This window comes from Sesamum indicum, linkage group LG11 (assembly GCF_026168435.1).
Source record: "Sesamum indicum cultivar Baizhima isolate 11 linkage group LG11, ASM2616843v1, whole genome shotgun sequence".
In the NCBI taxonomy this organism is placed as follows: domain Eukaryota; kingdom Viridiplantae; phylum Streptophyta; class Magnoliopsida; order Lamiales; family Pedaliaceae; genus Sesamum; species Sesamum indicum.
Window position 1 is genome coordinate 5,226,279 of NC_142667.1, and position 23,627 is coordinate 5,249,905.

At 42.1% G+C, this 23,627-nt stretch overlaps 1 pseudogene; it reads right to left on the minus strand.

Moving 5' to 3' along the window:
- Window positions 1-4,660: 4,660 nt before the first annotated feature.
- Window positions 4,661-9,226, minus strand: LOC148785032 (uncharacterized; annotated as a pseudogene).
- Window positions 9,227-23,627: the final 14,401 nt, after the last annotated feature.

Sequence of the window (23,627 nt, forward strand, 5' to 3'; positions counted from 1 at the left end):
ATGCAGAACGGAGAGGTTGTCGTTCGACCTTCTTTAGATGCGGTACGTAATGGGTCTAAACGTTGGAAATCTACTGCAGTTGGCTATTTCTTGGGCAAACGGCCATATTATCATCACCTTAAGGAGTTTGCACATTCGGTCTGGCCAGCACTAAGGGAGGTGACAGCGACCACAAACGGATTCTTCTTTTTTCAGTTTAAAACAGTTTTTGATATGGAGGAGATAATTGAGGGAGGCCCGTGGTTGTTCCAAGGGCAGCCGATAGTACTTCAAAAGTGGGAACCGGGGATGGCCATGAGAAAGTTGAAGCATACACAAGTGCCCGTCTGGATTAAATTACGACACCTTCCGATGGAATTTTGGACGACAGAAGGATTGAGCACTGTAGCGAGTGGTGTGGGGAAGCCCCTTTACCCCGACGCGATTACAAGAGCATGCACGAGACTAGACTTTGCTCGTGTATGTGTGATGATTGATGCCACACAAAAGTTGCATAAACATATTATTGTCATGGCACCTGATGAAGAAGGAGGGGAGACACCTTGCAAAGTTGACGTTGAGTACGAATGGCTCCCGCCAAAGTGCACAGCGTGCATGTCATTGGGACATTCGGATAAGGATTGTGCACTAAACAAAACCCGCAAACCGACGAAGCCAACAGTAAATGTGTATGTGCCGAAAGTCAATGTATCACAGCCACAACTTCCGACTAAGGGACGCAAGACGATGAAACCAGTGGTTGAAGATATACCCAAAGCAGATGCGGGAGATAGACATGTGGACCAGAACCACTCCAAGCAAGACGAGAGAGGTAAGGCAATTGTTATTTATAATGCTTTTGACGCTTTGCATTTAATTGATGATGAAGGTGAGCATTCAGGGAGTCCTAACACAAGCAGCCCCATGGACGATGATCCATGTTGAACATCGCTGTGTGGAATGTCCGTGGGCTGAACAAACGAGACCATCAGCTCGCTTTGAAGGACTTGGTCTCTGAATACAGGTTACACTTCCTAGGCATTCTTGAAACTCGTGTTCGTTTGAATAATGTTATGCATATTCAATCGTTTCTACTTCCACATTGGAAATGGTTTGTCGATTATTCTTCTGTTGGTAATCGCATCTGGCTAGCTTGGGATGAGAATGTTGTTGATGTCCATATCTTAGACTCGGCAGATCAATTTATTCACTGTCGGGTTACTAATATGGCTGACAATGAATTTGTTATTATCACTGTTGTTTATGGGGCATCTGAGGTGATTCATCATCGGAATTTATGGACTGCACTGGAGACGCTAGCTCAGCAATGCTTTGACATCCCGTGGATGGTGGGAGGGGATTTTAATGCAGTACGTGACCTTAACGAAGTATGTGGCATCTCAGGAGATATAAGGATGGCCACCGAAGAATTTAATGCCGGTATTCTGGAGGCAGGGCTGATCCCACTTCCTATGCAAGGTGAATGGTTCACGTGGCATAATTGCAGTACGTCTATGAGGAGTTTATGGAAGCGGCTGGATCGGATTCTTATTAATGACCGCTGGCTGGCAAGGTTCCCGAGCGCATATTATCACAGCCTTACTCCACGGACATCTGACCACTCTCCACTGGTTTTACATGGGGATATACAACAACATAATGGAGGCATGTTTCGATTTGATAACTATCTTGCCCATTCACCTGAGTTTATCCACAATGTGCAGAATATTTGGCATCATGAGATTGTTGGTATTCCTATGTATGCTTTGACACGTAAACTGAAGGCACTTAAACCAGTCTTTAGACTACAAAGGAGAAATAAGGGAGATTTGACGATGAATGTCCAACTAGCCAAAGGTTTTCTTAATGAGGCACAACAGTTGGTGAGCTCTGACAGACAAAATGAGCTATATCTGGAGCATTGTTGTCGAGTCGTTTATGCTAAAGCGGCAAAACTTGAACAAATTATGCTGCAGCAGAGAGCCAAGATGCAGTGGATGAAAGACGGAGACCAATGTTCCCGGGTTTTCTTTCGTAAAATTGCACAGAGACGAGTAATGAGAAGAATCTTACAGATAAATGATGAGAATGGTTTCACACACACGGATCTAGGGGAAGTCGCCCATGAGTTTGTCTCATACTATCAGAACCTCTTAGGAGGCACCAGAAGACGGCTGTCAGTGGATATTCGTTATCTTAGACCGTGGGCAAGGCACAGTATCACTGATGAGGAAGCTAATCAATTACTCCTTCCACTCTCGGCGGATGATGTGAAGCAAGCGGTGTTCGATATTGCTGATGACAAGGCACCGGGACCTGATGGTTACTCGTCAAGGTTTTTCAAGGCGGCTTGGCCTGTGGTTGGGGAAGAAGTTACGAGGGCGGTACTAGATTTCTTTTCTACCGGAAAACTTCTGAAGCAGATCAACTCCACGATCTTGGCCCTGATCCCAAAGGTACATACTCCTATGTCGGTTAATGATTTTAGACCAATTTCATGCTGCAATGTTTTATACAAGATCATTGCGAAACTACTCGTCCAAAAAATTAGTGTGCTACTGGACAAGATAGTTAGCCCATGTCAGACAGCTTTTATTCCGGGAAGAAGCATTGGGGACAACATTATGTTAGCCCAGGAATTATTCTCGAGATATAACCAGATGCGCCTACCCCCGAGATGCGCACTTAAAGTGGATATCAGGAAGGCCTATGATACGGTGGAGTAGGACTTCCTGTTAGCAGTTCTGCAGTTGTTCAGGTTTCCACCTACGTTTACAAGGTGGATTGAGGAGTGTGTTTCCACGACATCATTCTCGATTGGGCTCAATGGAAAACCTCATGGGTTCTTTGCTGGAGCGAGAGGACTACGACAGGGAGACCCACTTTCTCCTTATCTGTTTGTTCTTGTTATGGAAGCTTTACATCTGGGATTCTTGCAACGAATTGAACAGGACATCCAATTCACTTATCATTGGAAGTGTGAGAGTTCTAAGGTTTTTCAGATGGGATTTGCAGACGACCTCCTCTTACTGTGCAAAGCTGACTTAGACTCCATCAGAGTCTTCAAAGAGGGATTGGACTGGTTTGCGGAGTTGTCGGGCCTTCGGTTGAATGTCCAAAAAAGTCACTTAATCATTTCACGTTCGGCTCAAAATTTGAAGGACCAGATGTTGGATATTTTGGGCTTTCAGGAGGGCCACCTTCCAATGAGATACCTGGGTCTTCCCTTAATCTCGTCTAGGCTGACCATCTCTGATTGCCAACCGCTTATCTCAAAAATTGATGCACGTATTAATGGATGGGAAGGGATTTCATTATCATATGCTGGGCGGGTACAAATCATCAAATCTGTGCTTTCAGCATTGAGCTTATATTGGGCTTCTGCATTCATATTACCTAAGAAAGTCATCAATGAAATTGAGAAGAGGTTGAGGACTTTCCTATGGAAGGGTACGACGTCTAGTGGGTACGCTAAGGTAGCCTGAAAAGATGTGTGTCGACCGATGGATGAGGGGGGACTTGGGTTCAAGGACATCTCCACCTTGAATCGCGCATTAATGAGCAAGAAATTATGTGATGTTATCCAGTGTGACAGGACATCCATATGGGTTCAGTGGCTCTACCAAGACCGATTACGTGAGAGATCGATTTGGACTATCCGTGAACATGGAGGTTCTTGGGGATGGCGAAAAATACTCAGGCTTCGTCCTTTCCTTCGCGCTATCGTGGATTACCAGATTGGAAATGGAGACAGATTCTTTGTTTGGCAGGACCCGTGGCATCACTTGGGTCCACTTATCGAGCGATTCCCTCAAGGTCCCCGCCATCTTAGACTTGAAGAATCAGCAAAACTCAGCTTGGTGATTTCAGCAGGAGAATGGCAATGGCCTACCATCACTGACTTTGAATGTTTGGAAATCTGATATGGTATTGACCATGGGTGGCCCGATCTTTACGGCGTAGGCTAGAAATGGATAAAGTGGTTCTTGACCTGAGGAATGTAAATAGTCAACCATGTTATATGAACGTGACCTACTACTTAGAACATTCAACCAACCACGAGCACGAGTAAACCAATCCACACAACGACACACTTGGGTCGAGCACGAATTGGAGGCTATGTGAATTTGAATCACCAATCTAATAGACTAGATTGACAAAGCAAAGGTTTCACAAAAGCTAAAACAAGTGTATAACTCTCCAAAGTAAGAGAACACTCAATGTTTTATAAACTAGATCAATTCTTGAATATTTCGATTGTATCCCGCATGCATGGCTGGTATGTGCCTTTTATAGGCCTAAAACACTTCCAAATTAACCTTTCATGTCCCCAAGTGACTCCTTGGTGGACGTACATTCAATACTTGGTCAAAAATAACTAAAAACTATGCATTCTTGGTCATAACCGAGTAAAACCCATGCATGACCATGTGAATCCGTGAATTGGTGTATAAATGCACTTTGAATGTAGTTGAAAGGTCTCTTTTGACCACATGGCTGCACTTGGACGAATTGGGCTCCTATTGTGGGCTTCCTTGGGCTTGAATTAATGAAATTAAGCTCACATGTTGGGCCTCCGATTGTGACTTGATCCCATTAGCAAGGACTAAGTTGGATTGGGCTTGAATTACTTCTTGTATTCTCTTCAAACTTTCTCTTGTCATTGGCCCACTTCCAATGGTTAAATCTTGGTCCATTGGATCTTGAATTTCTTTTTCTTGTTGGACGCCCTCGATATTCCTATCATCCTCCCCTTCTTGAAAAGGAGTCGTCCTCGACTCTTCATTATCTGCATCATAAAAAGGAGAAAGATCAGAAACATTAAAAGTAGCACTTACTCCATACTGACCAGGTAAATCAAGTTTGTAAGAATTGTCATTAATTCTTTCAAGGACTCGGAATGGTCCATCCCCTCTTGGCATGAGCTTCGACTTCCTTTTGTCCGGAAACCTCTCTTTTCTAAGATGCTACCATACTAAGTCTCCCGGTTCAAAGATAACTCGTTTCCTTCCCTTGTTCGCTCGGTTCATGTACTGTTGAGTCATTCTCTCAATATTACTTTTGACCTTTTCATGGATTTGCTTGACAAATTCAGCACGTTTCTTTCTATCCATATTTACTCTCTCCTGCAAAGGCAAGGGAATTAAATCAATAGGTGCAAGAGGATTAAAACCATAAACAATCTGAAAGGGTGAAAACTTAGTAGTGGAGTGGATAGCCCTATTGTACGCAAACTCGACATGCGGTAGACACTCTTCCCAACTCCTTAAGTTCTTTTTCACAATTGTTCTCAATAATGTCGAAAGTGTCCTATTGACCACCTCAGTTTGCCCATCGGTTTGCGGATGGCAAGCAGTAGAGAAAAGCAACTTAGTTCCAAGCTTGCCCCACAAAGTTTTCCAAAAGTAGCTAAGGAACTTGGCATCTCGATCGGACACTATAGTCCTTGGCATACCAGAAGCCTCACAATTTCCTGAAAGAAAAGATTAGCAATATTAGAGGCATCATCAACTTTATGGCATGCTATAAAGTGTGCCATTTTGGAAAACCTGTCTACAACAACAAAAATAGAATCTCTCCCCCTCTTAGACCTAGGTAATCCCAAAACAAAGTCCATTGAAATATCTTCCCAAGGTACACTAGGAATAGGGAGGGGCATGTACAATCCATGGGGATTAAGCTTTGACTTTGCCTTATGACAAACTATGCATTTTCCCACAAACTTTTCAACATCTCTACGCATCTTTGGCCAATAAAAGTGTTCGCTCAAGACTCCCAAAGTTTTAGAAATACCAAAGTGACCCATCAAACCCCCAGAATGTGCTTCCTTTAACAATAATGAACGAATAGAACAATTAGGAACACAAAGCTGGTTGGCTCGAAATAAAAATCCATCATGCAAATAGAATTTATCCCATCCAATGCTTGGGCTGCAATTTCCAAACACTTTACCAAAATCAACATCATTAGCATACAAATCTTTGATGAGCTCAAAACCAAGAATTTTAGCATCCATTATTGAAAGTAAAACATACCTTCTTGAAAGTGCATCAGCAACAATGTTCTCCTTACCTTTCTTGTGCTTGATCACATATGGAAATGACTCAATAAACTCTACCCACTTTGCATGTCGACGGCTAAGCTTGCTTTGACTTTTAATATACTTGAGTGCTTCATGATCAGAATGTATTACAAACTCTTTTGGCCACAAATAATGTTGCCAAGTTTCCAATACTCTAACCAATGCATAAAGCTCCTTGTCATATGTAGGGTAGTTAAGTGTTGGCCCACTTAATTTCTCACTGAAATATGCAACCGGCCTACCTCCTTGCATAAGAACTCCTCCTATGCCAATCCCACTTGCATCACATTCAATTTCAAAAGTCTTACCAAAGTCGGGAAGGGCTAGCAAAGGTGCATGGATAAGCTTCTCTTTTATAGCTTGAAAGGCTTTCTCTTGTGCGTTTCCCCACTTGAATGGAATATTTTTCTTGGTTAACTCGTTTAATGGGGCTGCCATGGTGCTAAAGTCCTTCACAAATCGCCTATAAAAGCTTGCAAGGCCGTGAAAGCTCCTCACATCTCCAATAGTGGTGGGGGTTGGCCAATCTTGAATAGCTTTGACCTTTTCTTCGTCAACTGTGATTCCTTCACTACTTACAACAAAACCAAGGAAAATAACTTTGTTAGTGCAAAAGTCACACTTTTTGAAGTTTCCAAACAACCTTTCCTTTCTTAGAACCTGTAGGACTTGTTTTAAATGGGTTACATGCTCTTCCAAAGTCCTACTATAAACAAGGATGTCATCAAAGTACACAACCACAAATTTGCCTATAAATGCACGCAAAACATGATTCATCAATCTCATAAATGTACTAGGTGCATTACTAAGTCCAAATGGCATAACTAACCACTCATAAAGCCCATGCTTTGTTTTGAAAGCGGTTTTCCACTCATCTCCTTCTTTTATTCTAATTTGATGATAACCACTTTTTAAATCAATTTTAGAAAAGATAGTTGAACCATTTAACTCATCAAGCATATCGTCTATCCTAGGAATAGGGTGGCGATATCTTATCGTTATGTTGTTAATGGCTCGACAATCGACACACATCCGCCATGTGCCATCCTTCTTAGGTACGAGCAACACCGGAACTGCACAAGGACTAAGGCTCTCCTTCACATAACCTTTGGCCATCCATTCTTGGATTTGCCTTTGAATCTCTTTGGTTTCTTCGGGATTGGTACGGTATGCTGGGCGGTTTGGCAAGGATGCTCCCGGAATGAAGTCAATTTGATGTTCTATCCCTCGAATGGGTGGCAAACCTGGTGGCATCTCATCCGGAAAGACATCTTCATAATCCTGCAAAAGAGATGTAACAACACTAGGCAAAGAAGAGGTTAGGTCGTTAGAATTCAACATAGCCTCTTTGTACACAAGTACTATGAGGTTTTGTCGAGAAAACAAAGCTTCCTTGATTTCACTCTTCCTAGCAACTAGTAAACTCTCTTTCTCTTCTTTTTCCCTCTCCTTTTTCTTTCTTCTCGCAACATTGCTTTCTTTTTCTCCCTCTTTTGAATCTTTCATTCTTTTTTCACTCTCATTTTCACTTTCTTCTTTTCCTTTCTCTTTCCTTTTCTCACACTCTCTTTTCTTTTCTCTCAAGATTTGATCTTGCAAAATTTGTTTTGGTGTCATCGGATTGAGAGTTATTGATTCTTCTCGAAGCACAAAAGAGTAACGATTTTGGAATCCATCATGTGTTACATGCCTATCAAACTGCCATGGTCTTCCCAACAGTATGTGGCATGCTTTCATTGGTACAACATCACATAAAACCTCATCCTTATATCTTCCAATTGAAAAAAATACCTTTACTTGCTTGGTCACCTTCAGCTCTCCACACTCATTCAACTATTGAAGCTTGTACGGGCGGTGGTGCTTGAAAGTAGGTAGACTTAATTTTTGAACCAATTCAGTACTTGCCACATTGCAACAACTTCCACCATCAATAATCATACTACATACCTTTCCATGAACTTGACAGCGTGTATGGAACAGGTTTTCTCTTTGGCAATTATCTTCCTCCAACATCTGGGCACTAAGGGTTCTTCTAGTAACAAGCAATTCTCCTTCTTCGGCATACTCTCCATCACCATCTTCTTTTGATGATTCCTCTTTGTCGGTGATTTCTTCCTCGATTTCCAACTCTCCATGATTGTTGAAGATCATTGTACGTCGGTTAGGACACTCACTTGCTATGTGTCCTTTTCCTTGGCACTTGAAACACTTTATATCACGATTTCTTGAAGAATTGGGTTCAGGCTGTACCTTTTTGGTAGCAACTTTGTCATCATGTTTAGGATCTGCCTGCTTGAATCTTGATATAGTAGGGGTGTCTTTCTTAGGGTTGTTCTTCCATGGACCGAATGCCGACGAGTTAGAAGTCTTCCTCAAATGTCCTCTTCGCTTGAGTTGTTGTTCCACCTTGATGGCTTGGTGTACCATCTCTTCAAGTTCTACATAGTGGTGCATCTCCACAACATCGGCGATTTCCCGATTGAGCCCATGCAAGAAACGAGCCATAGTTGCTTCATTGTCCTCTATAATGTTAGTTCGAATCATGGCAATCTCCATCTCCTTGTAGTACTCATCAACACTTTTAGAACCTTGAGTAAGACGTTGGAGATGGTTGTGAAGCTCACGACGATAATAGGATGGAACGAACCTTCTCCTCATGGTTGCTCTCATCTCTTCCCATGTTGTGATGGGACGTTCACCATTCCTAACCCGTTCCTTTTGCATCTGATCCCACCAAACAAGAGCATAATCAGTAAACTCAAGGGCTGCGAGTTTTACCTTTTTACTCTCCGAGTAGTTGTGGCATGAAAAGATTTGCTCGACACGCATCTCCCACTCTAAATACACTTCGGGATCACTCTTTCCTTTAAATGAAGGAATGGTGACCTTAACTCCTCCTAGGCCACCGTCTTCTTCTCTAGGTCGTCTCGGTCTATCTCTTGGCCGATTCAATCTTCTTGGCCGAATGTCCTCATATTCTTCTCCATCGCTTGGATCCTCCAAATACTCATTATAAATAGGGGGTTGAGGACGTGGATTTACAGCATGTCTTTGATTTGTAGCTCTTGGACCGGCTACTTGATTCTCTACTTGATCCAATCTTTCATGAAGTCCTTCTAGTTTACGGTCAAGCAACTTCTCAAAGTGGCTTACTAAGGCTTGCATATGGAATGCATCGACCCCACCTTGCATCGTTTGTCCCGAGTTGTTGTCATCACTTGCTTGAGCAATTCCTTTATCTCGATTTTCTGCCATTTAGTAAAATGTTTTTTTTTTTTTTTGTGTATTTATAGGAACCTCACCAAATTCTTGCCACACTCTTTTTTTCTCTCTTTATTTTTCCCCTCGTGTTTCACTCCTCACTTAATAGGCTCACACTTTGGCCCTCAATAATAGTCTCACTTCACTCAACACTCTCTAATCTAAGCTCTTGTGAAACTCAATGCTTTATCTAGTGAGTCAAACACAAATGCCAATTCTTTTCTCAACCAAGTATGCGTATGTGGACGCTTCACACTCACCCGTAGCTAGAGAAAGGTCTAAAGAAGTTCGGTATAACTGGGGAAATGAAGACCAATTGGCTTACAAAGATTAGTAAAGTAATGAATGATTTTTTTTTGTTTCTATTTTTTTTTTTTGCTGCTCTCCTTTTTTTTGAGCTTTTCTTTTTGCTGTTTTTCTTTTGTTTTTTTTTAAATATAACAACAGGGGGAAGGTACGGAAGATTGTGGTGGTAGATAAAAGATTCAAGGTAAATCAAATGAAATAAAGAAAGCCTACCGTATCAACTTAGGCTCTGATACCACATGATATGGTATTGACCATGGGTGGCCCGATCTTTACGGCGTAGGCTAGAAATGGATAAAGTGGTTCGTGACCTGAGGAATGTAAATAGTCAACCACGTTATATGAACGTGACCTACTACTTAGAACATTCAACCAACCACGAGCACGAGTAAACCAATCCACACAACGACACACTTGGGTCGAGCACGAATTGGAGGCTATGTGAATTTGAATCACCAATCTAATAGACTAGATTGACAAAGCAAAGGTTTCACAAAAGCTAAAACAAGTGTATAACTCTCCAAAGTAAGAGAACACTCAATGTTTTATAAACTAGATCAATTCTTGAATATTTCGATTGTATCCCGCATGCATGGCTGGTATGTGCCTTTTATAGGCCTAAAACACTTCCAAATTAACCTTTCATGTCCCCAAGTGACTCCTTGGTGGACGTACATTCAATACTTGGTCAAAAATAACTAAAAACTATGCATTCTTGGTCATAACCGAGTAAAACCCATGCATGACCATGTGAATCGGTGAATTGGTGTATAAATGCACTTTGAATGTAGTTGAAAGGTCTCTTTTGACCACATGGCTGCACTTGGACGAATTGGGCTCCTATTGTGGGCTTCCTTGGGCTTGAATTAATGAAATTAAGCTCATATGTTGGGCCTCCGATTGTGACTTGATCCCATTAGCAAGGACTAAGTTGGATTGGGCTTGAATTACTTCTTGCATTCTCTTCAACCTTTCTCTTGTCATTGGCCCACTTCCAATGGTTAAATCTTGGTCCATTGGATCTTGAATTTCTTTTGCTTGTTGGACGCCCTCGATATTCCTATCAAAATCACACATAACCTACCGCTTATTTTCGGAGGAGAGGATCGGGTGGTGTGGAGATGTGACGAAGGGCAACCTACTACTCAGGCCCTCTACCGATTATTCGCTCACCCTGAGCCGAAAGTAGGATGGTCTTCACTACTTTTGGACTCCTTGAAGATTCCTCGTCATTCGTTCATCTTATGGCTAGCAATCCTTGGCAAACTACCTACCACAGACAAATCATGGCTATCTCACTTGGGGGTGTGCATATTGTGCTATGAGGGAGCTACGGAATCTCATCCACATTTATTCTTCCGATGCAGATTTAGTCGTCAATGCCTTTATGGATTCGCAGAAGGATTCGCTTTCACTGGCCCAATAGAGATTGGGCAACAGATATTGAATGGGCGACACGGAAATGGAGAGGTAAGCACATTATTAATAGAGCTTACCGTACACTACTGGCAGCGTGTGTCTACCACATATGGAAGGAGAGGAACTTGAGGAGATTTGATCATACTGAGCGGACACCGGCCACATTGAGCATCCTAATCATCAATGACGTCAGACAGAGGATTCTTAGCGTTGATTTAGCAGCGTCAGTCAGTACACGAGCATTGTATAGATTATGGCGTATCCCTTGGGTAGAGGGAGAAACCAGTTGATAATCCCATGTTGTACTGTACCATTACTCTTTATTAATGAAATTTACATTTACCCAAAAAACTAAATTTTGAACATTCTCAGAATTCAACAAAACTTGACCCAAACGTAGATCTAGACCCAAGCATTTGTATAGTAAATTTGCGAAGCGTAATAATAACTGCAAGTTAGTATAAAAGGAAAACAAATTTGCTTTAATTAAACCGTGCAAAACAGCTAAATTTTGAACGTTCTCAGTATTCGACGAAACTTGACCCAAACATTGGTCTAGACCTAAGCATTTGTGTTGTAAATTGGCAAAGCGTAATAATAACTACAAGTTAGTATAAAAGGGAAACAAACTTGTTTCAATAAAACCGTGCAAAACCGTTAAATTTTGAGCGTTCTCAGAATTGGATAACTCGACCCAAACGAAGGTCTAGACCCAAGAATTTGTGTGTTAAATTTCCTAAGCGTAATAATAACTACAAGTTAGTATAAAAGGGAAAGAATCTTGTTTTAATAAAACCGTGTAAAACATCTAACTTTTGAACGTTCTCAGAATTCGACGAAAGTTGACCCAATCGTAGGTCTAGACCCAAGCATTTGTGTTGTAAATTTGCGAAGCGTAATAATAACTACAAGTTAGTATAAAAGGGAAACAAACTTGCTTTAATAAAACCGTGCAAAATAGCTTAATTTTGAACGTTCTCAGAATTCGACGAAACCTGTCCCAGACGTTGGTCTAGACCCAAGCATTTGTGTGGTAAATTTGCTAAGCATAATAGTAACTACAAGTGAGTATAAAAGGTAAACAAACTTGTTTTAATAAAACCGTGCAAAACAGCTAAATTTTAAACGTTCTTAGAATTCGATGAAACTTGACCCAGTCGCAAGTCTAGAACCAAGCATTTGTGTTGTAAATTTGCTAAGCGTAATAATAACTAAAGCTAGTATAAAACGGAAACAACTTGCTTTAATAAAACCGTGCAAAACTGTTAAATTTTGAACGTTCTCAGAATTCGACAAACTGGACCCAAACGTTGGTATAGAACCAAGCATTTGTATTGTAAATTTGCTAAGCATAATAATAACTACAAGTTAGTATAAAAGCGAAGCAAACTTGTTTTAATAAAACCGTGCATAACTGCTAAATTTTGAGCATTCTCAGAATTCGACGAAATCTGACCCAAACGTAGGTCTAGACCGAAGAATTTGTGTGTTAAATTTGCTAAGCGTAATAATAACTACAAGTTAGTATAAAAGGGGAACAAACTTGCTTTAACAAAACCGTGCAAAACAACTAAATTTTGAACATTCTCAGAATTCAACAAAACTTGACCCAAACGTAGATCTAGACCCAAGCATTTGTATAGTAAATTTGCGAAGCGTAATAATAACTGCAAGTTAGTATAAAAGGAAAACAAATTTGCTTTAATTAAACCGTGCAAAACAGCTAAATTTTGAACGTTCTCGGTATTCGACGAAACTTGACCCAAACATTGGTCTAGACCTAAGCATTTGTGTTGTAAATTGGCAAAGCGTAATAATAACTACAAGTTAGTATAAAAGGGAAACAAACTTGTTTCAATAAAACCGTGCAAAACAGTTAAATTTTGAGCGTTCTCAGAATTCGACGAAAGCTGTCCCAAACGTTGGTCTAGACCCAAGCATTTTTGTGGTAAATTTGCTAAGCGTAACAATAACTACAAGTTAGTATAAAAGGGAAACAAACTTGTTTTAATAAAACCGTGCAAAATAGTTAACTTTTGAACATTCACAGAATTCAACGAAACTTGACCTAATTGTAGGTCTAGACCCAAGCATTTGTGGTGTAAATTTCCTAAGCGTAATAATAACTACAAGTTAGTGTAAAAGGGAAACAAACTTGCTTCAATAAAACCGTGCAAAACAGCTAAATTTTGAACGTATTCAGAATTCGACGAAATTTGATCCAAACGTTGGTCTAGACCCAAGCATTTGTGTTGTAAATTTGCTAAGCGTAATAATAACTACAAGTTAGTGTAAGAGGGAAACAAACTTATTTTAATAAAACTGTGCAAAACAACTAACTTTTGAACGTTCTCAGAATTCGACGAAACTTGACCGAACCGCAGGTCTAGACCCAAGCATTTGTGTAGTAAATTTGCTAAGCATAATAGTAACTACAAGTTAGTATAAAAGGGAAATAAACTTTCTTTAATAAAACCATGCAAAACAACTAAATTTTGAACGTTCACAGAATTCGACGAAACTTGACCCAATCGCTGGTCTAGACCCAAGCATTTGTATTGTAAATTTGCTAAGCATAATAATACTACAAGTTAGTATAAAAGGGAAACAAACTTGCTTTAATAAACCGTGCAAAACCGCTAAATTTTGACGTTCTCAAAATTCGACGAAACTTGACCCAAACGTTGGTCTAGACCCAAGCATTTGTGTTGTAAATTTACAAAGCATAATAACAACTACAAGTTAGTATAAAACGGAAACAAACTTATTTTAATAAAACCGTGCAAAACAGCTAAATTTTGAGCATTCTCAGAATTCAACGAAACTTGACCCAAACGTAGGAGTAGACCCAAGAATTTGTGTGTTAAATTTTCTAAGCGTAATAATAACTACAAGTTAGTATAAAAGGGATACAAACTTGTTTTAATAAAACCGTGCAAAACAGTTAACTTTTGAACGTTCTCAGAATTCGACGAAACTTGACCCAATCGCAGGTCTAGACCCAAGCATTTGTGTTGTAAATTTGCTAAGCGTAATAGTAACTATAAGTTAGTATAAAAGGGAAACAAACTTGCTTTTATAAAACCGTGCAAAACAACTAAATTTTGAACGTTCTCAGAATTCGACGAAACATGACCCAATCGTTGGTCTAGACCCAAGAATATGTGTGGTAAATTTTTCTAAGCGTAATAATACCTACAAGTTAGTAAGAAATGGAAACAAACTTGTTTTAATAAAACCGTGCAAAACAACTAAATTTTGAGCATTCTCAGAATTCGACGAAACTTGACCCAAACGTATGTCTAGACCCCAGAATTTGTGTGGTAAACACATGATACTAATAGTGCTCGGTATGACATGTTAACAATGTGTTTACCCCTCCATCGCTGGGAGGCCCATGCGATGTCCGTTATCCAGTCACTATTGGGCCAAGAAAATCGTACCATTCTCCGTATGAGTCTCTATCGCTCCCTCGTTTCATACATGGGCCTAGGTGGGCTAGCCATGCTTTGTCCGTCGTACCCAATTTGCCAAGAATAGCAAGCCATAGGATGAATAGGTGACGTGGAATCTTAAGTGATCCCGAAAGTAGCGAGGACCAGCCTACTTTCGGTCCTGGTGGATCAAATAGTCTGTAAAGAGCCTGAGCTGTAGGTAGTCTTTGCTCAAATCTCCACACAATGCGGTCTTCCCCTCCATGGATTGTGGGCAATGTATGTGTGATCTCCAAGCACTCGAAGTCTGTGATAGGAGGCCACTGCCATTCTCCTTCACTAATCACTATACTAAGTTTAGCTGACTCCTCCAATCCGAGTAGTCTCGATCCCCGTGGAAATGTGTTACTAAGAGGGCCAAGATAATGCCACGGGCCCAGCCATAAGTAGAATTTCCTTCCATCTCCAATCTGATAATCCACCATAGGGCGGAGGAAAACCCGTAGATGGAGAATTTTCCTCCATCCCCATGAGCCTCCATGCTCCCTAATCGTCCAGATGGAGGTGTCTCGTAACCGACCCTGGTAAAGTCATTCAACCAAAATCGATGTCCTATCGCATCTGATAATATCACAGAGTTTCTTAGTCATTAGTGCACGATTCAAGATGGAAATATCCTCTGTGAAAGCTCGCAGCCATTAGTGCACAGTAATATAGGTCGAAAATCACCAACAGTCATAGGGGAATGTACCTTTGGTATAAGCGCCAAAAGCGTAGTATTTATCTGCTTCAGAAGTCTGCCTGTACTAAAGAAATCCAGCACTGCCGATGACACCTCCTGCCCCACTATAGGCCATGCAGCTTTGAAAAAACCAGATGAATACCCGTCGGGCCCCGGAGCCTTATCCTCAGCAATGTCATTTTCCTTGAATCCTAGTCCTCCCTCCTCCTTCGGTCGACATAGATCTTTCCAAGCTACTTTGGCATAACCACTGGTTGTTGTCCCCTTCCACAACAAAGCTCGCAGCCTCTTCTCAATCTTGTTAGTAACTTTCTTTGGAAGGATGAATGCCGAAGCCCAATATAAACTCAGTGACATGAGTACAGATTTTATAATTTGTACCCTACCAGCATATGAAATGGCCATACCCTCCCAACCAGCAATACGTTTATCAATCTTCGATAATAATGGACGACAATCAGCAGTTGTTAATCGAGAAGATAGAAGAGGGAGCCCTAAATACCTCATCGGTAAGACGCCCTCTTGAAATCCGAGCTCTGCCAGCATCTCCTCACGTAATCCTTGTGCTGAACGTGAGATAATAAGGTGGCTTTTCTGCAAGTTAAGTCGTAGCCCCGACCAATCAGCAAATCGATCTAATCCTGTCTTATATACTCTAATAGAGTCCATATCAGCCCGACATAATAGCAACAGATCATCCGCAAATCCCAACTTAAAACTCTAGCTGTGTCACACTTCCAATGGAAAGAAAATACTTCATTCTGATCAATCAACTGTAGGAAACCCAAATGTAGGACTTCCATCACAAGCACAAACAGATATGGCGAAAGAGGGTCACCCTGCCGAAGCTCTCTGGCTCCCTTGAACAAAACAATGAGGTTTCCCATTCAGCACAACAGAAAATGAGGGTGTAGTAACACACGCTTCAATCCATTTCAAGAAAGTAGAGGGGAACGAAACTTTCGCCCATCTTCGATTTGGTAGTCCACCATAGGACGGAGAAAAATCTGTAGAAAAAAAAAAGATGGACTCCCACAAAAATTCTCTCTCTACACTCACACACACTAACACACATCCAAAAACACACACATCCGCCCTTGCAACTTCACCAACGGCTGGCGATGAGGATGGGGCTCCGGCCGACGACGAGGGGGTTGACGATGATGGTATCCGGCAAGAGACAGACCGGCATGGGCAAGTTTCCGGCGAAATATATGATAAAACCGCAAATCCGCCATTGATGGAGGCTCAGATCGAGGAGATTAATGTCGATTCTGATACTCTCCTATGCTGGCATGGTGATGAGGATGGCAAGGGAATCATTTTGGATGGAAAATCAGTTGATTTAGGCCCTGGTTCGCCACTTTCAGAATTAGGGTTTTGCGCCGCCCACGAAGATGAAACGACGCCCGTGGAAGCCGAAAAGTCAGCTGAGGAAGACGAAGCGACGACTACTGATGTGGAGGTTGTGACTATGGCAGACGACAGCCGAACGAATGGCGAGGATGAAGGAGTAATACCCATCGAAAAAGATGCAATCTTGGACGTGGAAGACGAAGACCTAGTGCGACACCCTAAACTAGGGTTTGACGGCGCAAATCTGAACGAAAACCATGGAGAACGACTGAATTCTTCTTTCAATATGGCTGAATTCCTTCGTCTTGCACACAAGGTAATTGACAAAAACGACCATGAATCAACGGCAGCCCTTGAGGAACTTTGATTAAAATGGGAATTGCGATTTGGCAAGGTTGCGATGTTGCGTTGTTTTTCGCCGGAGAAGATGATGCCAAGGACAACAAATTTCCCACCTGCTCGTGCGAGGCGCCAGGCCTACCGGAGTCTTCTGCCGGCGAACAGGATGGGGAAGACGACGGAAAACGATGGGTCCGATGGACTGATGATGGCGGAAACTCCGCAGCCGGTGAAGTTAGTTGCTGGAAACCTCCTCCGGCGATCTGAGATGGTGCAAACACGTTTTCCGACGGTGCTGCCGGCGAGAGACGTGGACAGTGAGGTGGCGCTCGGATCTGGGGACGTGAACGATGACGTGGAGCCCAACTCAGCGGCTGACGTGACGCAAAGGTTGGATGATAATTCTGCTGACATCAGCATCGCTAGGGCTGATGTCAGTAATGACAGTGATGACAGTAGGCCTGATGTCAACAGTGATGCTGCTGCTGATGTCATCAAAGATGTAGGAAAAAATCAGATTCTTGACAACACAATGGCAGAGAACGTGGAGTGTAACATGGCGAAGGAAAAATCATTTGTTGCTCCGTTGAATGCATTTCCCGAACCAATTATTGACGATAAAATTGCGCATGCATTCAACCACTCATCGCGAAAGACCCTCAAGTTCATTGCTCCAACACTACAAAATCGAGAGGTGATTGTGAGACCGACGTTAGACACTATCAGAAATGGGTCTAAGGGCTGGAAAACTACTGCGGTCGGATACTTTTTGGGGAAACGCCCGTACTTTCACCATTTGAAGGAATATGCGTTATCAGTTTGGCCGGGGTTAAGAGAGGTAATTGGTACTATTAACGGTTTCTTTTTCTTCCAGTTTAAGTCAGTTGCAGATATGGAAGATATTATTGAAGGAGGGTCGTGGCTGTTTCAGGGGCAGCCTATTGTTCTTCAAAAATGGGAGCCGGGAATGGTTCTGAGGAAACTTAAACATACACAGGTTCCTGTCTGGATCAAATTGCGCCACCTTCCGGTGGACTTGTGGACGGAGGAGGGACTCAGCATAGTGGCTAGTGGAGTGGGTAAACCTTTATACCCGGATGCGATCACGAGAGCATGCACGAGACTGGATTTCGCTCGTGTCTGCGTTATGCTGGATGTGAATTCGAAAATGCCAAAGCACATTATTATTATGACACCTGATGAGGAAGGAGGAGAATTACCATGCAAAATTGATGTGGAGTATGAATGGCTACCCTCGAGGTGCACCAGCTGTATGACATTGGGACACTCAGCCAAGGAGTGCACTGTCAACAAACCCAAATCTATCAAGCCACCGGTTAATGTGTTTGTACCCAAAGTGGGAGCACTGCGAGGCCCAATGGTGATTGAAAGAACAAGAGACCACCCAACACCTCACACTGTGGAGAAGCAGACAGTAGACCGTGGTACCCGTCCAACTATAGCGGGACCCAGTCGGGAAGAGAGAGGTAAAGAAATTGTTACTTATAACTCTTTCGATGCGCTACAATTACTTGATAGTGCAGAAGGTTCATCAAGGGGTCCTAAGCGAAGCAACCCCGTACCTGGGGACCCATGTTAAACCTTGCCATATGGAACGTACGTGGCCTGAACAAGAGGGATCATCAGCTAGCGGTCAAGGATATCATTGCTGAGTTCAGGTTACACTTTATTGGTCTCCTAGAAACACGTGTTCGCATTAATAACTATGCTAATATCCAATCATTTTTGATACCTCATTGGAAATGGTTTATGGATTATGACAATATTGGAAATCGGATTTGGATAGCTTGGGATTATAATTATACTGATGTGGATATTATTGAGGTGGGAAACCAGTTTATACACTGCCGTGCCACTATTAGAGCATTACAAGAGTATCTTGATATTACTATTGTGTATGGTGCTACTGAGGTCTCTGATAGGCGAGAATTGTGGGCCTCTCTAGAATCCTTAGCTCTCCAATGCATTAATATTCCCTGGCTGGTTGGAGGTGACTTCAATGCAGTAAGGGATCTCAGTGAGGTCTGTGGTACGTCGGGAGATATAAGAGTGGCGATGGAGGAATTTAATACGTGCCTACAGAATACTGAGCTTTTGCCATTACCGATGCAGGGTGAATGATACACATGGCATAATCGTAGTGCTAGCCCTCACAACTTGTGGAAGCGACTTGATCGTATGCTAACCAATGATACATGGACTTTGCGGTTTCCATCAGTATTCTACCAATGCCTCACTCCACGGACATCAGATCACTCGCCGATGGTGGTTAATGGGGATAATCAGCAGCGATTTGGAGGTATGTTCCTGTTTGACAACTTTCTTACTCTCTCACCAGATTTTATTCCTAGCGTGCAGAGTATATGGCAGCAACAAATAGTCGGAGTGCCTATGTTCTCAATCACCCGCAAACTCAAGGCACTCAAACCTATTTTTCGAGAACAGAGGAGAAATAAAGGGGATCTTTCTCACAATGTTGAGTTGGCAAGGGGATTCCTAGAGCAGGCCCAAGTGCTAGTAAGCTCGCACAGACAGGATGAGCTTATTCTTCTGTTGGAGCACTGCAGTCGGCTTGTGTATGCTAAGGCGGCCGAATTGGAGAGGATCATGCTGCAGCAGAGGGCAAAGATGGAATGGATGAAGGGTGGTGACCAGTGCTCCAGAGTGTTCTATCGTAAAATTGCCCAAAGAATGACAGTTAGACGAATCTTGCAAATTAATGATGCCCAAGGAATTACAATTACGGAACCAAATGCAGTCATACATGAATTTATCTCCTATTATCAATCCTTACTAGGGGGAGACAGGCGTCAGAGGGTGATGGACCTGCAGTTTCTTCGGCCTTGGGTGAGGCATATCATAACAACTGAGGAGGCAGACCACCTACTTGAACCGTTCAGTGCAGAGGATATAAAAAAAGTTGTTTTTGATATCGGCGAGGATAGAGCACCTGGACCTGATGGGTATTCATCAAGATTCTATAAAAACGCCTGGCCGGTGGTGGGACAGGAGATAACGAAGGCAGTACTGGATTTGTTTTCTACGGGGAAGCTTCTTAAGCAGATTAATAGCACAATATTGACGGTTATCCCCAAGGTACAATCTCCCACATCTGTTGCAGATTTTCGCCCTATCTCCTGCTGTAACGTACTTTATAAAATCATTGCTAAACTTATTGTCCAAAAATTGAGTGTGATATTGGACAAGATTATCAGCCCCTGCCAGGCAGCGTTTGTCCCTGGCTGGAGCATAGGGGATAATGTTATGTTAGCACAGGAACTCTTCACTGGTTACAATCTGGCCCGACTCCCACCGAGATGTGCTTTGAAAGTTGACATTCGGAAGGCGTATGACACTGTCGAATGTGCTTCAGCTATTCGGTTTCCCAGAGACTTTCCGTCGATGGGTTGAGGAGTGTATCAGTTCACCTTCCTTTTCAGTGGGGATGAACGGAAAGCCACATGGATATTTTGCGGGTGCTAGAGGGCTTCGACAGGGGGACCCCTTATCACCATATCTCTTCGTCCTTGTGATGGAGGTTCTACACATGGGAATACTACAGCTGATCGAGCAGGACATGAACTTCGCATTCCATTGGAAGTGTGACGATCTTAGAATCTTCCAACTGGGGTTCGCTGATGACTTACTCCTATTCTGCCGGGCCAATACTGAATCTGTTCGGGTTTTCAAATCCGGATTAGATAGATTTGCTGATTGGTCGGGGTTACACCTCTATGTTCTAAAAAACCACATCATCATATCCCGATCAGCCCAGAATATACGAGAGGAGCTACTTGCGGTGTTGGGGTTTCAGGAAGGCCACTTACCGATGAGGTATCTGGGTCTACCATTGATCTCTTCTCGATTATCTATTGCTGACTGTCAACCATTATTGAGTAAGATCGATACACGGATCAATGGTTGGGAGGGATTGGCACTGTCATATGCCGGCAGGGTACAAATCATTAAGTCTGTTCTTGTGGCTATGGGTGTCTATTGGGCTTCGGCATTTATTTTGCCAAAAGGGGTCATTAAAGACATTGAGAAGCGATTGCGAGCTTTCTTATGGAGAGGTACGGGAAATAGTGGATACCCTAAAGTTGCATGGAAGGAGATTTGCAAACCGAAGGAGGAGGGAGGCCTTGGCCTTAAGGATATGGGAACTCTTAATCGAGCATTGATGTGCAAAAAACTCTGTGAAGTCATCCGATGTGATAGGACTTCTATTTGGGTCGAGTGGTTGCGGCATGGCAGATGATATGGTATTGACCATGGGTGGCCCGATCTTTACGGCGTAGGCTAGAATTGGATAAAGTGGTTCGTGACCTGAGGAATGTAAATAGTCAACCACGTTATATGAACGTGACCTACTACTTAGAACATTCAACCAACCACAAGCACGAGTAAATCAATCCACACAACGACACACTTGGGTCGAGCACGAATTGGAGGCTATGTGAATTTGAATCACCAATCTAATAGACTAGATTGACAAAGCAAAGGTTTCACAAAAGCTAAAACAAGTGTATAACTCTCCAAAGTAAGAGAACACTCAATATTTTATAAACTAGATCAATTCTTGAATATTTCGATTGTATCCCGCATGCATGGCTGGTATGTGCCTTTTATAGGCCTAAAACACTTCCAAATTAACCTTTCATATCCCCAAGTGACTCCTTGGTGGACGTACATTCAATACTTGGTCAAAAATAACTAAAAACTATGCATTCTTGGTCATAACCGAGTAAAACCCATGCATGACCATGTGAATCCGTGAATTGGTGTATAAATGCACTTTGAATGTAGTTGAAAGGTCTCTTTTGACCACATGGCTGCACTTGGACGAATTGGGCTCCTATTGTGGGCTTCGTTGGGCTTGAATTAATGAAATTAAGCTCACATGTTGGGCCTCCGATTGTGACTTGATCCCATTACCAAGGACTAAGTTGGATTGGGCTTGAATTACGTCTTGCATTCTCTTCAACCTTTCTCTTGTCATTGGCCCACTTCCAATGGTTAAATCTTGGTCCATTGGATCTTGAATTTCTTTTGCTTGTTGGACGCCCTCGATATTCCTATCATCCTCCCCTTCTTGAAAAGGAGTCGTCCTCGACTCTTCATTATCTGCATCATAAAAAGGAGAAAGATCAGAAACTTTAAAAGTAGCACTTACTCCATACTGACCAGGTAAATCAAGTTTGTAAGAATTGTCATTAATTCTTTCAAGGACTCGGAATGGTCCATCCCCTCTTGGCATGAGCTTGGACTTCCTTTTGTCCGGAAACCTCTCTTTTCTAAGATGCAACCATACTAAGTCTCCCGGTTCAAAGATAACTCGTTTTCTTCCCTTGTTCGCTCGGTTCATGTACTGTTGAGTCATTCTCTCAATATTACTTTTGACCTTTTCATGGATTTGCTTGACAAATTCAGCACGTTTCTTTCCATCCATATTTACTCTCTCGCAAACTCGACATGCGGTAGACACTCTTCCCAACTCCTTAAGTTCTTTTTCACAATTGTTCTCAACAATGTCGTAAGTGTCCTATTGACCACCTCAGTTTGCCCATCGGTTTGTGGATGGCAAGCAGTAGAGAAAAGCAACTTAGTTCCAAGCTTGCCCCACAAAGTTTCCAAAAGTAGCTAAGGAACTTGGCATCTCGATCGGACACTATAGTCCTTGGCATACCATGAAGCCTCACAATTTTCTGAAAGAAAAGATTAGCAATATTAGAGGCATCATCAACTTTATGGCATGCTATAAAGTGTGCCATTTTGGAAAACCTGTCTACAACAACAAAAATAGAATCTCTCCCCCTCTTAGACCTAGGTAATCCCAAAACAAAGTCCATTGAAATATCTTCCCAAGGTACACTAGGAATAGGGAGGGGCATGTACAATCCATGGGGATTAAGCTTTGACTTTGCCTTATGACAAACTATGCATTTTCCCACAAACTTTTCAACATCTCTACGCATCTTTGGCCAATAAAAGTGTTCGCTCAAGACTCTCAAAGTTTTAGAAATACCAAAGTGACCCATCAAACCCCCAGAATGTGCTTCCTTTAACAATAATGAACGAATAGAACAATTAGGAACACAAAGCTGGTTGGCTCGAAATAAAAATCCATCATGCAAATAGAATTTATCCCATCCAATGCTTGGGCTGCAATTTCCAAACACTTTACCAAAATCAACATCATTAGCATACAAATCTTTGATGAGCTCAAAACCAAGAATTTTAGCATCCATTATTGAAAGTAAAACATACCTTCTTGAAAGTGCATCAGCAACAATGTTCTCCTTACCTTTCTTGTGCTTGATCACATATGGAAATGACTCAATAAACTCTACCCACTTTGCATGTCGACGGCTAAGCTTGCTTTGACTTTTAATATACTTGAGTGCTTCATGATCAGAATGTATTACAAACTCTTTTGGCCACAAATAATGTTGCCAAGTTTCCAATACTCTAACCAATGCATAAAGCTCCTTGTCATATGTAGGGTAGTTAAGTGTTGGCCCACTTAATTTCTCACTGAAATATGCAACCGGCCTACCTCCTTGCATAAGAACTCCTCCTATGCCAATCCCACTTGCATCACATTCAATTTCAAAAGTCTTACCAAAGTCGGGAAGGGCTAGCAAAGGTGCATGGGTAAGCTTCTCTTTTATAGCTTGAAAGGCTTTCT